The 16,140-nt window shown below is 45.6% G+C and overlaps 1 protein-coding gene across 1 annotated transcript in view; it reads left to right on the forward strand.

The window, feature by feature from the left end:
* LOC126103914 (uncharacterized) overlaps positions 1–16,140 on the forward strand; it is a 90,577-nt gene that overhangs the window by 13,251 nt on the left and 61,186 nt on the right. The gene's annotated exons all lie outside the window — the stretch shown is intronic.

Here is a 16,140-nt window from a genome sequence, read left to right on the forward strand (position 1 = left end):
TTAGGTTTAAGTAGTTCTAAGTTCTAGGGGACTGATGACCATGGATGTTTTTCCTGGCGGACACACGTCCAGATCGTCCGTCCTCAAAACTCTGCCATCTCTCTCCCCACATCCACCACTGCTGGCGGCTCACCTCCAACTGCGCAACGCTACGCGCTGTTCACATCCAACTGCCCAACACTACAATATTGAATATTCCAACAATGCCAACCAGCCACAGATTGCACACAGCACAGTGAGTGATTTTCATACAGAGCGCTACGTGGCGTTACCAACATAAAAGCCTAAACAGCCTACTTACAACGGTTTCGGCAGAAATAGCCGATGTCGATATATAGGTATCGAGTAAATCGGCATAAAACGCATTCCTGAATCCGGCTCTCACTACATCCAGCTTTGAGGTGTGTGGCGTCGTTGGTAACTTACAAGTAAGTAGAATTCACCATAAATCACTGTCTGATGCTACTCAGCATGACGCCCTCTCTGATCATATGATCAGTGCTTTACTCTTGCTCGTTTTTAACATACAGCTGTTTTTTATCGATTTGTTCATAGTGCTACGGGAAGCATGAAGACGGGTGTGTGCTTGATTATGCGACCGAAGTAGTAGGTTACAGAATGTGCATAAAGGTTTGTTTTGATTGCTTTCCTAGGCAAATGAATAAATACTTTGAATAACAGATAATTCGTGTTCGTGATAATACATATCTGATGTTTTCCAAACTTAATTAGTGAATCATGTGCTGTCAAATACCAGTTGATCACATAGCCGGAGCAGTAGATGAGCAATCGATAATTCCATAGTTAAAGGTATCAGTTTGGTGTTTTCTTGACGTTATTCAAGGAAAAGCGCTGGTCCTTCTCAGTATAAGTTCGGTGCATTGGCCACTGTGTCAGTTAATTCGGTCTCGTAAAATAAGTGAACGGTATAGCCATACACAGCTTCTCATATAAGCCATGAGCCATTAGTAGGAGCGAAAAAAAAAAGAACAAATAAGATACACAAGCTGTGCGAGTGCGGGTGCGACCGACTTCCAAATTACACTCCAGGCGCATCACAAAGGGACTTTCGTCGGGCTGCGTGACCAAATGCATTACCACGGAAGCGTGACGTCACACTAGCGCAGCGCATGTGGCACGCGCCGATGGCTTCCGTGTTCGCCGAAAATACTCGCTAGTTCTGGCTGCGAACATAGCGGCAGCACAGCACGTGGTGAAAATAATACACGTCCGCAAATAACAGAACAAAATTCATCAACAGACGGACGCCTTAAAGTTCTCAAACATCACCGCATATTTTCGAAGGCTTGTTCCAAATTAAACTAGATTCGACAGGCAGCGATTGCGTGAGACCCAAGCCGTATTGCGCGTGCAAGTAAGCTGTAAGTAACAGTGCTCGAGTTGGTGTCTTGTTTCTTGACTTTAGGAAACCATTTGATGCAACTCCGCATGGGTGCATGCTGATTAGATCGAAGGAAAAGAATGGGGTTTAACTTTCCGTCGACGGCGCGGTCTTTGGAGATGGAGCACCAGCTCTGAATACAAAAGGAAGGTGAAGGAAATCGACCGTGCCGTTTTCAAAAGAACCATCCCGGCCTTTGCCGGCAGCGTTTCATGAAAATCTTGGAAAACTTAAATCTGGATGGCGAGACAGAGATCGCCCTTCTCCCGAATGAGAGTCCAGTATGCTGAGAACTGCGCCACCTTGCTAGGTGATTAGATTGAGGACTACTTACTAAATAAAAGTCAGGGCGTCGTCCACAAACGCCAGTAACGTCAAGTGTGCTTTGGGGGAGTGTGATGGGGGCTGGTGGTCAGGAAAAGTCAACGTTGCTCGCGGAAAACGCAGTCGCTAAAAGGAGGTCGCAATGATAGCAGGATGTTGCGAAATTTAGGAAGGCGCAGAGACTTGCAGAGAATGAAATGTTAGTATAATTAACAGCACATACCTGCTGATATATGACAAAGCGCGTAAACAGGAGAAACGACGGGATATCGTGGAAACAAATCATTATTGACCAGTCTCTAGGATTGTTCAAGACCATCAAGTATTCATCGGTATGTGTGGGGAATAATTCGATGTGTAACAACTACACTCCTGGAAATGGAAAAAAGAACACATTGACACCGGTGTGTCAGACCCACCATACTTGCTCCGGACACTGCGAGAGGGCTGTACAAGCAATGATCACACTCACGGCACAGCGGACACACCAGGAACCGCGGTGTTGGCCGTCGAATGGCGCTAGCTGCGCAGCATTTGTGCACCGCCGCCGTCAGTGTCAGCCAGTTTGCCGTGGCATACGGAGCTCCATCGCAGTCTTTAACACTGGTAGCATGCCGCGACAGCGTGAACGGACTTTGAGCGAGGGCATATAGTGGGCATGCGGGAGGCCGGGTGGACGTACCGCCGAATTGCTCAACACGTGGGGCGTGAGGTCTCCACAGTACATCGATGTTGTCGCCAGTGGTCGGCGGAAGGTGCACGTGCCCGTCGACCTGGGACCGGACCGCAGCGACGCACGGATGCACGGATGCCAAGACCGTAGGATCCTACGCAGTGCCGTAGGGGACCGCACCGCCACTTCCCAGCAAATTAGGGACACTGTTGCTCCTGGGGTATCGGCGAGGACCATTCGCAACCGTCTCCATGAAGCTGGGCTACGGTCCCGCACACCGTTAGGCCGTCTTCCGCTCACGCCCCAACATCGTGCAGCCCGCCTCCAGTGGTGTCGCGACAGGCGTGAATGGAGGGACGAATGGAGACGTGTCGTCTTCAGCGATGAGAGTCGCTTCTGCCTTGGTGCCAATGATGGTCGTATGCGTGTTTGGCGCCGTGCAGGTGAGCGCCACAATCAGGACTGCATACGACCGAGGCACACAGGGCCAACACCCGGCATCATGGTGTGGGGAGCGATCTCCTACACTGGCCGTACATCACTGGTGATCGTCGAGGGGACACTGAATAGTGCACGGTACATCCAAACCGTCATCGAACCCATCGTTCTACCATTCCTAGACCGGCAAGGGAACTTGCTGTTCCAACGGGACAATGCACGTCCGCATGTATCCTGTGCCACCCAACGTGCTCTAGAAGCTGTCAGTCAACTACCCTGGCCAGCAATATCTCCGGATCTGTCCCCCATTGAGCATGTTTGGGACTGGATGAAGCGTCGTCTCACGCGGTCTGCACGTCCAGCACGAACGCTGGTCCAACTGAGGCGCCAGGTGGAAATGGCATGGCAAGCCGTTCCACAGGACTACATCCAGCATCTCTACGATCGTCTCCATGGGAGAATAGCAGCCTGCATTGCTGCGAAAGGTGGATATACACTGTACTAGTACCGACATTGTGCATGCTCTGTTACCTGTGTCTGTGCCTGTGGTTCTGTCAGTGTGATCATGTGATGTATCTGACCCCAGGAATGTGTCAATAAAGTTTCCCCTTCCTGGGACAATGAATTCACGGTGTTCTTATTTCAATTTCCAGGAGTGTATATACACTACTGGCCATTAAAATTGCTACACCACGAAGATGACGTGCTACAAACGCGAATTTTAACCGACGGGAAGAAGATGCTGAGGGATATGCAAATGATTAACTTTTCAGAGCATTCACACAAGTTTGGCGCCGGTGGCGACACCTACAGGTGCTGACATGAGGAAAGTTTCCAACCGATTTCTCATACACAAACAGCAGCTGACCGGCGTAGCCTGATGAAACGTTGTTGTGATGCCTCGTGTAAGGAGGAGAAATGCGTACCATCACGTTTCGGACTTTCATAAAGGTCGGACTGTAGCCTATCGCAATTGCGGCTTATCGTATCGCGACATTGTTGCTCGCGTTGGTCGAGATCCAATGACTGTTAGCAGAATATGGAATCGGTGGGTTCAGGAGGGTAATACGGAACGCCGTGCTGGATCCCAACGGCTTCGTATCACTAGCACTCGAGATGAGAGGCATCTTATCCGCATGCCTGTAACGGATCGTGCAGCCACGTCTCGATCCCTGAGTCAACAGATGGGGACGTTTGCAAGACAACAACCATCTGCACGAACAGTTCGACGACGTTTGCAGCAGCATGGACTATCAGCTCAGAGACCATGGCTGCAGTTACCCTTGACGCTGCATCACAGACAGGAGCGCCTGCAATGGTGTACTCAACGACGAACCTGGGTGAACGTATGGCAAAACGTCATGTTTTCGGATGAATCCAGGTTCTGTTTACAGCATCATGATGGTCGCATTCGTGTTTGGCGACATCGCGGTGAACGCACATTGGAAGCGTGTATTCGTCATCGCCATACTGGCGTATCACCCGGATGGTATGGGGTGCCATTGGTTACACGTCTCGGTCACCTCTTGTTCGCATTGACGGCACTTTGAACAGTGGACGTTACATTTCAGATGTATTACGATCCGTGGCTCTACCCTTCATTCGATCCCTGTGAAACCCTACATTTCAACAGGATAATGCACGACCGCATGTTGCAGGTCCTGTACGGGCCTTTCTGGGTACAAAAAATGTTCGACTACTGCCCTGGCCAGCACATCCTCCAGATCTCTCACCAATAGTAAACGTCTGGTCAATGGTGGCCGAGCAACTGGCTCGTTAGAATACGTCAGTCACTATTCTTGATGAACTGTGATATCGTGTTGAAGCTGCCTGGGCAGCTGTACCTGTACACGTCATCCAAGCTCTGTTTGATTCAACGCCCAGGCGTATCAAGGCCGTTATTACGGCCAGAGGTGGTTGTTCTGGGTACTCATTTCTCAGGATCTATGCACCCAAATTGCGTGAAAATGTAGTCACATGTCAGTTCTAGTATAATATATTTGTCCAATGAATACCCATTTATCATCTGCATTACTTCTTGGTGTAGCAATTTTAATGACCAGTAGTGTAGGTCTTATAGTGGGGAAGTATGATGCTGTTGTGAGATTCATTGGAGGAGCAAGTGTGATTCATCCATCAAGAAGGTCACACATAAAGTTCTCGTCCAACCTGGGGCTCGTGGGGGCTTTTCGTGTGTGAGTCTATGCACGGGATGAAATAGAACGACTGACACGTTTACCAACGTCTCTTACAGACGAACAATACAGGAACATAAAGTGTTTGAAGATCGCGCTAATGTCCCCCGTCCTTAGTCGTATTAATCATTCACCAAGTGTGGGACACGACGAAGAAAACTGCCCGCATCATGGATCTATCTTCGAGCAGTCTCCCTCAGCTGTGGCCGCCGGTGGAGTGTTCATGCATCAGGATGACCTCCCAGCGCTTTCCATGACTCGTGGAGCCGCCGTAATTTCAACGAAAGAGTGCGCCACATGCTACCACGTAACTATCACTAATTCATTTGCTCGTGGCTATGTTTCTACTACAAACGGCTTAAGGTAAAATTATGTTCGATGCATGCAACTAAGTTCTTTTATCCAGAGAACACTACTTCTTACTTGGACCTCTTTTTGCCCGGTGTAGTACAGCGACTCGACGTGCAATGGACTCAAAAGTCGTTGGAACTCCCCTGCAGAAATATTGACTCCTGCTGCCTCTATAACCGTCCATATTTACTAGCACTTAATTCAAGTATCATGAAAGAAGGTTGTATAAATGGAAGAAGTCTGGAGATACTGGAAGGATATGGTAAGACAGAGATTTAGGAACCAGGTTTTAAATTGTAAGACATTTTCAGGAGTATATGGAGGGTCTATATAAGGGCGATGTACTTGAGGAGATGGTAGGACAGAGATTTAGAAACCAGGTTTTAAATTGTAAGACATTTCCAGCGGCAGATGTGGACTCTGACCACAATCTGTTGGTTATGAACTGTGGATTAAAACTGAATAAACTGCAAAAAGGTGGGAATTTAAGGAGATGGGACCTAGATAAACTGACAGAATCAGAGCTTGTAGAGAGTTTCAGGGAGAGCCTTAGGGGACGACTGACAAGAATGGGGAAAAAATACAGTAGAAGAAGAATGGGTAGCTTTGAGAGATGAAACAGTTAAGGCAGCAGAGGATCAGGCAGGTAAAAAGACGAGGGCCAATAGAGATCCTTGGGTAACAGAAGAGATACACAATTTAATTTATGAAAGGCGAAAATACAAAAATGCAGTAAATGAAGCAGACAAAAAGGAATACAAATGTCTCAAAAATGAGATCGACAGGAATTGAGAAATGGCTAAGCAGGGATGGCTAGGGGCAAGATAGATACTGCCTACAGGAAAATTAAGGAGACCTTTGGAGAAAAAAGAACCACTTGCATGAATATCAACAGCTCAGATGGAAATCCAGTTCTAAGCAAAGAAGGGAAAGCAGAAAGGTGGAAGGAGTATATAGAGATTCTATATAAGGGCGATGTTCTTGAGGACAATATTATGGAAATGGAAGAGGATGTAGATGAAGATGAAATGGGAGATATGATACTGCGTGAAGAGTTTGACAGAGCACTGAAAGACCTAAGTCGAAAGAAGGTCCCGGGAGTAGACAACATTCCATTAGAACTACAGATAGCCTTGGGAGAGCCAGCCCTGACAAAACTCTACCATATGGTGAGCAAGATGTATGAGACAGGCGAAATACCCTAAGACTTCAATAAGAATATAATAATTCCAATCCCAAAGAAAGCAGGTGTTGACAGATGTGAAAATTACCGAACAATCAGTTTAATAAGCCACAGCTGCAAAATACTAACACGAATTCTTTACAGATGAATGAAAAAACTGGTAGAAGCCGACCTCGGGGAAGATCAGTTTGGATTCCGTAGAAATGCTGGAACACGTGTGGCAATCTGACCCTACAACTTAAGTTAGTAGAAAGATTGAGGAAAGGCAAACCTACGTTTCTAGCATTTGTAGACTTAGAGAAATCATTTGACAATGTTGACTAGAATACTATCTTTCAAATTCTGACTGGTGGCAGGGGTAAAATATAGGGATCGAAAGGCTATTTACAATTTGTCCAGAAACCAGAGGGCAGTTACAAGAAGTGAGGGGCATGAAAGGGAAGCAGTGGTTGGGAAGGGAGTGAGACAGGGTTGTAGCCTATCACCGATGTTATTCAATCTGCATATTGAGCAAGCAGTAAAGGAAACAAAAGAAAAATTCGGAGTAGGAATTAAAATCCATGGAGAAGAAATAAAAACTTTGAGGTTCGCCCATGACATTGTAATTCTGTCAGAAACAGCAAAAGACTTGGATGAGCAGTTGAACGGAATGGACAGTTTCTTGAAAGGAGGATATAAGATGAACATCAACAAAAGCAAAACGAGGTTGATGGAATGTAGTCGATTTAAATCGGGCGATACTGAGGGATTTAGATTAGGTAATGAGACGCTTAAAGTAGTAAATGAGTTTTGCTATTTGGGGAGCAAAATAACTAATGATGGTCGAAGAGGGAAGATATAAAATGTAGACTGGCAATGGCAAGGAAAGCGTTTCTGAAGAAGAGAAATTTGTTAACATCGAGTATTGATTTAAGTGTCAGGAAGTCGTTTCTGAAAGTATTTGTATGGAGTGTAGCCCTGTATGGAAGTGAAACGTGAACGATAAATAGTTTGGACACGAAGAGAACAGATCCTTTCGAAATGTGGTGCTACAGAAGAATGCTGAAGATTAGATGGGTAGATCACATAACTAATGATGAGGTATTGAGTAGAATTGGGGAGAAGAGAAATTTGTGGCACAACTTGACTAGAAGAAGGGATCGGTTGGTAGGACACCTTCTGAGACGTCAAGGGATCACCAATTTAGTATTGGAGGGCAGCTTGGAGGGTAAAAATCGTAGAGGGAGAGTAAGAGATGAATCCACTAAGCACATTCAGAAGGATGTAGGTTGCAGTAGGTAGTGGGAGATGAACAAGCTTGCACAGGATAGAGTAGCTTTGAGAACTGCTTCAAACCAATCTCTGGACTGAAGACCACAACAACAACAACAACAACAATTTGCGAAATTGTTGCCGGTGCAGGATTTTGTGTACGAACTGAGCTCTCGATTATCTTCCATGAAAGTTCGACGGGATTCATGTCGGGCGATTTGGGAGTTCAAACTATTCGCTCGAATTGTTCAAAATGTCCTTAAAACCAGTCGCAAACAATAGTGGCCCGGTGACACGGCGCGTTGGCATCCATGAAAATTCAACTGTTCGAGAACACGAAGTCCATGAATTAATTCAAATGGTCTGCAGGTAGCCGAACATAACCATATCCAGTCACTGATCGGTGAGGAATGGTTTGTCACTAATCGTTCACCGTCCCACCACATATACACTCCTGGAAATGAAAAAAGAACACATTGACACCGGTGTGTCAGACCCACCATACTTGCTCCGGACACTGCGAGAGGGCTGTACAAGCAATGATCACACGCACGGCACAGCGGACACACCAGGAACCGCGGTGTTGGCCGTCGAATGGCGCTAGCTGCGCAGCATTTGTGCACCGCCGCCGTCAGTGTCAGCCAGTTTGCCGTGGCATACGGAGCTCCATCGCAGTCTTTAACACTGGTAGCATGCCGCGACAGCGTGGACGTGAACCGTATGTGCAGTTGACGGACTTTGAGCGAGGGCGTATAGTGGGCATGCGGGAGGCCGGGTGGACGTACCGCCGAATTGCTCAACACGTGGGGCGTGAGGTCTCCACAGTACATCGATGTTGTCGCCAGTGGTCGGCGGAAGGTGCACGTGCCCGTCGACCTGGGACCGGACCGCAGCGACGCACGGATGCACGCCGAGACCGTAGGATCCTACGCAGTGCCGTAGGGGACCGCACCGCCACTTCCCAGCAAATTAGGGACACTGTTGCTCCTGGGGTATCGGCGAGGACCATTCGCAACCGTCTCCATGAAGCTGGGTTACGGTCCCGCACACCGTTAGGCCGTCTTCCGCTCACGCCCCAACATCGAGCAGCCCGCCTCCAGTGGTGTCGCGACAGGCGTGAATGGAGGGACGAATGGAGACGTGTCGTCTTCAGCGATGAGAGTCGCTTCTGCCTTGGTGCCAATGATGGTCGTATGCGTGTTTGGCGCCGTGCAGGTGAGCGCCACAATCAGGACTGCATACGACCGAGGCACACAGGGCCAACACCCGGCATCATGGTGTGGGGAGCGATCTCCTACACTGGCCGTACACCACTGGTGATCGTCGAGGGGACACTGAATAGTGCACGGTACATCCAAACCGTCATCGAACCCATCGTTCTACCATTCCTAGACCGGCAAGGGAACTTGCTGTTCCAACAGGACAATGCACGTCCGCATGTATCCCGTGCCACCCAACGTGCTCTAGAAGGTGTAAGTCAACTACCCTGGCCAGCAAGATCTCCGGATCTGTCCCCCATTGAGCATGTTTGGGACTGGATGAAGCGTCGTCTCACGCGGTCTGCACGTCCAGCACAAACGCTGGTCCAACTGAGGCGCCAGGTGGAAATGGCATGGCAAGCCGTTCCACAGGACTACATCCAGCATTTCTACGATCGTCTCCATGGGAGAATAGCAGCCTGCATTGCTGTGAAAGGTGGATATACACTGTACTAGTGCCGACATTGTGCATGCTCTGTTGCCTGTGTCTATGTGCCTGTGGTTCTGTCAGTGTGATCATGTGATGTATCTGACCCCAGGAATGTGCCAATAAAGTTTCCCCTTCCTGGGACAATGAATTCACGGTGTTCTTATTTCAATTTCCAGGAGTGTAGTTATCGAGGCCATCGGTCCATTTGCAGACAGGGTTCACCAGGAACAGTTTAGAGAGTAGACACTACAATCAACGATCAGACGCGAATAACTGTCATTCTCCCAATTACTAGGTAATTTCAAGGATCCAATGGAGTTTGAAACATAAACTTCGTTTCTTCGCAACTGAATAGAACAACTGATAGTCTGTAATTCGATGAAGAGCATCATTATTTAAATACAATGTTTTATGTCGTAAATCTTAAGCCTCTGTATTCTCTCGTTGACCTAAGCATAGTTCATACCCTGCACAACCCATCATGAAGGCTACAAAGTTTTCAAACATATTTTCTTGTCCCATTTACTAGCTGGAATGTTAAATCATGCACTGATCAGCCAGAACATTATGTCCACCGACCTGCTATCTATATAAACCAGTCCAGGCGATGGCAGCATCAGATGGCAGATTGTGACGGTTCGGAGGCCCGGCACGAGCATTCTGGAAACAGCACGACTCGTTGGGTGTTCAAGGAGAGCTGTGGTGAATGTCTTCAACACGTAGCGAACCAAGGTGATACCACGTCCAGACATTGTGGGGTTGGGCGGCCACGAATCATGGACGTCGTAGATTGGGTAGGCTTGTAAAACAAGACAGGTGGAGAATTGTGGCGGAACTAACATCAGACATTAATGCTGGGCAGAGTACAACTGTGTTGAACACACAGTGCCCCGAACACTCCTAACGATGGAACTCTGTAGCCGACGACCCATGCAGGAACCGATGGTAACACCACGACATCGGCAACTGCGACTGAAATCGGTTCGTGATTATCAGCACTGGACGTTGGTGCAGTGGCAGAGCGTTGCATGGTCTGATGAATCCCAGTACCTTCTTCACCATGCCGATTGCACGGTGCACATCCGTCGTCTTCCAGGGGAAAAGGTCCTTGACACCTGTACTGCGGAACGCAGACAAGCAGACTGTGGTTCGGGTCCATTGTGCTCTGGGGAATATTCATATTGGCGTCCATGGGTCTAGTGTAGAGATGGGGGATCCGCTCTTGAACTGATACATAGAGTTGAATCTTTCAAAGGAGTGAACAATCAGTGATTCAGAAAAAAAGAACGGTAGCTCCAAACGTTTCCCACGGCAGAGAGAGAGAGAGAGAGAGAGAGAGAGAGAGAGAGAGACGGAGCATATCAGCAGCGCCTCTGCTGGTCACAGCACAGTGCACGCCACACAACACAGCCAGCGCCGGCCTCTGCCCTGCTTCTACCTTGGCTGCCTGCATTGTGCAGTGCCCCTTTGGATTTTGTGTTTCACATATGCCGTGCCGTCTCTGTGCGTCGTCTGCCGGGTGCAGTGTCTGGCGCAGCTTAACTTCGCATCGCACTCTGTCGGCGATCGTTTCAGTCGCACGTCCTGCCCTCTGGGCAGTTGATGCGAGCAACAGGACAGAGAGCCACCTAGCAGATAACATAGGAACTACTTGCAACAACCTGCTCGCAAGGGAATGGACGATTTGTCTCGGAGCGGGTGAGTTCACCGCTCCCCCCACTCTCGGAACTCGCCCGCTCAACGCTCACCCCACCGTTCTCGACTCTAGCCAGAGCATTGAGCAAAGCAACTCAGGTGTCACTCTGGTCTCTGCGGTCTTAGCTCACGCAGTAATACAGCTCGCAGCTCGACCTGCCCGACTCAGTGCTTCTGCATCGGAGTTCGTCTCTACTGGATATTGTTCTTCGTAGTAATACCGCTATGTATATTACATTATTATGTTATGTATACATCATTTGTTTTTATTTTATTTTTATTTGTTTAAACTGATCAGATTAGGTTCCTGACGACTCCTCTTACTATGGGATTTTTATTATGGACACTCGAATTTACGCTTTAATTACGAGCGAACCGATAAACGTATCGCAAAATGTGATACACCAATATTTTCCTTGTTTTATTCTGCGTAAGGCTATATGCAACACTTCCGTTTTACAGTCAAATTTATATTTTTTTTCTTATTCTGGTACGGATTTTGCGATTTTAGGCGTCTTCGGAAGGAAACATTCACTTTAAAAATATATGGCTTGCGATGTATTTGTATGAGGTTAATGAAATTTTAATACATTATAGCCAAATATATTGTTAATGTAAATCTCAAGTTACAATATTTTCCGATCACCCAAACAACCACAATAGTGCAAAATAAATCAATAATCAAAAACTTTGTCATATCGTGGAAATTTCAATAAACAATACAAAATTCTTACTCATTATCTGTGTTACTTCAAAATAGGATCAAATAAGATCAAAATACAGGTATAGTATTGGAATAAACCAAGTTTAAAGGGCAATGTGCCTTCCATTTATTTTCTATTGTAAATGAGTGGTGAGTCATGAAAAAGAGCTAATTCATTTCAGGGAGTGAACAGTTCTGATCCGATCTCTGAAAAGAACAGTTTTGCCCATCTCTAGTCCAGTGGAGCTCGTGCAAGGCACCATGACGGCTAAGGCGTATCGTACGTTGGTTGTAGACCACGTACACACCTTCATGACAATCATATTTTCCGACGGCGGTGGCATTTTTCAACAAGATAATGCGCCATGTCACAAGCCAGGAGTCTGATGGAGTGGTTCGAGGAACATGGTGGCAAGTTGATGTAACCCCCTCCCCCCCCCCCCCCAAACTCGTCAGATCTGAACGTGATCGATGTGATTTAACATGACGCCAGAACTTATCGCCCCCCTACACGTGATTTACGGGAATTAGGCGACTTTCGTGTGCATATGTGGAGCCAACTCCTTCCAACGACGTGCCAAGGCGTCAGTGCTTCCATGCCACGACGCCTCTCCACTGTTATCCATGCCAAAGGTGGAAATACCGTCTATTAGGCAGGTGATCATGATTTTCTGGCTGATCAGTGTATGTATGTATGTAGATTTTTTCGTTTGACAGTTGTGGCTGTGAGAAGAAGATCACTGTAGTCGAGACTGAGAAACGCTTCTGAATATCTAATAGTAGGATAAACAGAAAGGGTCTCACGTCATTTCGCAGATGACGCTGGAAAGGAAAACGGCAATGGAATACAGCTTACAATGAACAACGAAGGTCAAATACTATCACCAAGACGATACCACTATTTTCGCATGGAATAGAAGGAATATGTCTCTTTGAAACAAAAAGTTGTTGTTGAAACGCTAATATCTACCTGTCGCCATCATTTTTCACGTTCGAACGCGATTATCAAATTCGATAACACCTAACCCTCTGTGTACGACACGGACTGTCTTTCGATAAAAAGTCTCTAGCGTAAGTGAATCTTTAGTTTCCGCAAAGTGCTTCCATGCCTGGCACCGCTAAATAGTGATAATGACATGTTGTTCCTACCAGAGATACCTGGTTCGAATCCCGGAGAGAATTCAATTTATCATTACCAGAATACAGACAAATAGAAGAGGTTTTTGTAGAGTGCTGTTCTTATCTACACAAATACGGAGCCTATGTCCTCGGTTAAATTCCTATTGTCTTCTATAGTGACAGCACAAGTCTCTGTTACTGATGCTTCGTTCATCCCATGTTTGAGAACGATAGTATCAGATTATATATTATCATTTCTAGATCTATTCTTAACAAAACAGCTAAAGAAATCCTTTTTGTAAACACAGCAATCCACAACAGTTGGGAGGTAAGATAAGGAAAATTGCTTTTGTTACGATTTCGCTATAATGCAACGTGAGAGCTCCACAGATTCACCATCCTTTGCTAGAAGACGCTGATTTCTTTATTTACGAGAAACTGTATCTAATTTCATACGGAGATGCAGCTTGTATCGTACTAAAGGTCATGACTGAGTCACACGCAATATGTCGACCGATTGTGGTAACAACAGAGATAAAGGTAGAAACCAAAACGGTCTATGATTGTAGACTATTTGTTTTATTCAGTGATCGGTTTCGACAGTTACGATAATCAACAGGATGATCTGTCTCCTTGAAGTTAATAGACGAGGCCGCTAGCAGCCAAGCGCTCTCAGCCGTTCGTGTTGCGTGCTAATGACGGCCCTACATCACGGACCATGGGTGTTTATTACAACTTTATCATGTTTTATGCCATGTGACGATTCCAGTTATGGCTATACATTTTATTTGCGGTTCTATTATCATGTTTTATGATATGTGACGATACCTGTCATTACTATAAATGTTATTTGCGTCTTTCTTTAGCTTGAAGTAGACAGGTCAGTCTGACGATGATCAGAGTGGCTGAAACCGTGCACTGAATAAAACAGATATTTACAGTCATACGGTATTTTAGATTCTACATATTGTCAAACACAGGATTTCTGTTATCTGTGTGTCACTCCTCATCTAGGAACAATCGTCTATTTGTACTGACCTCTCTGAAAAGTCTTCTTCAGCGTGACTGCGGTCAGAAGCAACTGCTTCTCACGTCATAAATCTACAAGCCGATGAAAGCTGAATGAGCCAAAGGCCGTTCTATAGAGTCACTGTGATTGAACACGAGAGAAACAACAGATGTGTAGAAACAACAGATGTAAGTAGCATAGTGCACTTCAGTAATTATAGTTATGAATAACGCTATTGTGATTTTATTATTTGTTTAATCCATGATCCTAAATGTCAGCATTATATGTAACAAGGAGGTTCGTGGGCCACGTTATTTCTGAGCTGAAATGAGATAAATACTGAAAATACAGTTTACATATAATGCTGACATTTAGGATCATGGATTAAACAAATAATAAAATCACAATAGCGTTATTCATAACTATAATTACTGAAGTGCACTATGCTACTTACATTGGGAATACAATATTAATCGCTAATGATATGTTGATTATCCGCACGTCGGTATCTCGTCTGTGGGCAGTGGAAATTTCGTTATACAATTACTAGTATGTGCGAGTATGCGCGAGTATGCGCCCTGCAATACGCAGTGACTTTTTATAAAATTAAAGAGTTTAAATTAGAGCGGCCAGTCTAACGCGCGAGGCTCTCCCTTGACTCCATTCCAGAACAGATAACAGAAGAAGTAATTAACAAAAGACTGGACATCCTTTCTGTGTTTCACCAGCGATCACATGCGACCGCGCGCAAGATAACTTGCATTGGCTTTCATGCTTTACTAAACAGGGTTCTCTGATTAAGAAAAAATAGATTTACGTGCTATGGCTAAAAATGTGCCTTTAAAGATGGAAGGAAAATATAGGACAAAATATTGCGCTAGAAGATGGCGATGTTGACGAGACTTTTGGATAAATTTGACAACATGGGAATGAGACCAGGATCTGAGTTTCACCGCAGCTCTCTACAGACAAATTATAAGGTCGTTAGTAACAGCTACATCTAGCTGTGTGTTGACCCAAATGCAAGCGCGTCTCATGGTTTTACTTATACTTCCCTCGTTCGCTATCTATTAGTAGTAGCATGTGTTTCATCATTCCTACTAATGACTTGCAGAAAATTCTCTCTACGAGTAAAACTTGTGTTATAGGAAAGACATAATCTGTTAAACTGAGGATGTAGCTCCTGAATCGTCATTATTCGATGAGCTCTGTTCGATAGTCCTCTATTTTGAGTACGATACGCTTTGTCCTTCGCAATAGCAGATGCATTATCCTGAACACTCCGTGCCTACTGTACTTGAAGACCGTACCCACTGAACACAATAGCCCGTCTCGTTCTTTGGCACTTACGAGTGTGAACAAACGCTTAAAAGTTCTGAATGCTATTGTTCTCTGTCAATTAAACAAGTAAAGCAGCAGAAGTGTGCTTATGAATTAACTTACAAAAACCAGATTTGGGCGTTTTACCATTAAGTGAACTGAATACTAGATTTAAAACTTACGTTACAGCTGGAAACTAGTTTAATGACCGATTTAAAGCTGTTGCGACGTGCAAGCTTCGCTCACGTCTCTGCTCCTTTTACATGTCAAACGTAGGAATTGAGCATAATTCTGGAGTAAGATGTGACATTGTTTCAGAAGTTGGCAGCCGTGTTAAAAGACGTGTCTTGTTATGGTGTTAAATTTTTTCGTTTGTGCGATGTGCATTTGACCGTGAATTTGACAACATATTTTTTCGTGGTTAAGATGTTTGCTGACTTGGAACCGTCAGAAGTTGCTATATCTCCTAAAGCGTGTCTTGGTTCTGGAAACGGGTTTATTTGGCCAAACAAAGTAATTACACTGTAAGCATATTTTTCAGCAAATTGGAATGTCGAGTACGCTGAGTGTCTGAAGACAGAGGCTGAAGTACTTGAAGACCAAAAATGATACCTTTGAGAGTTCTTACCAAGGAAATCTCACTGACTGTATGACAATATTGTTGAAATGAGTTCTTTCCGTAGTAACAAATGCTGTTTTGTGTGCATTATCTGCAAAAAATGTTAGAAGACGGGAGAGCTGTGTTACGTAAGCTACAGATATTTTTTTCAAGTTTATGTATAACAAGA

Source organism: Schistocerca cancellata, chromosome 1 (genome assembly GCF_023864275.1).
Source record: "Schistocerca cancellata isolate TAMUIC-IGC-003103 chromosome 1, iqSchCanc2.1, whole genome shotgun sequence".
Lineage (NCBI taxonomy): Eukaryota > Metazoa > Arthropoda > Insecta > Orthoptera > Acrididae > Schistocerca > Schistocerca cancellata.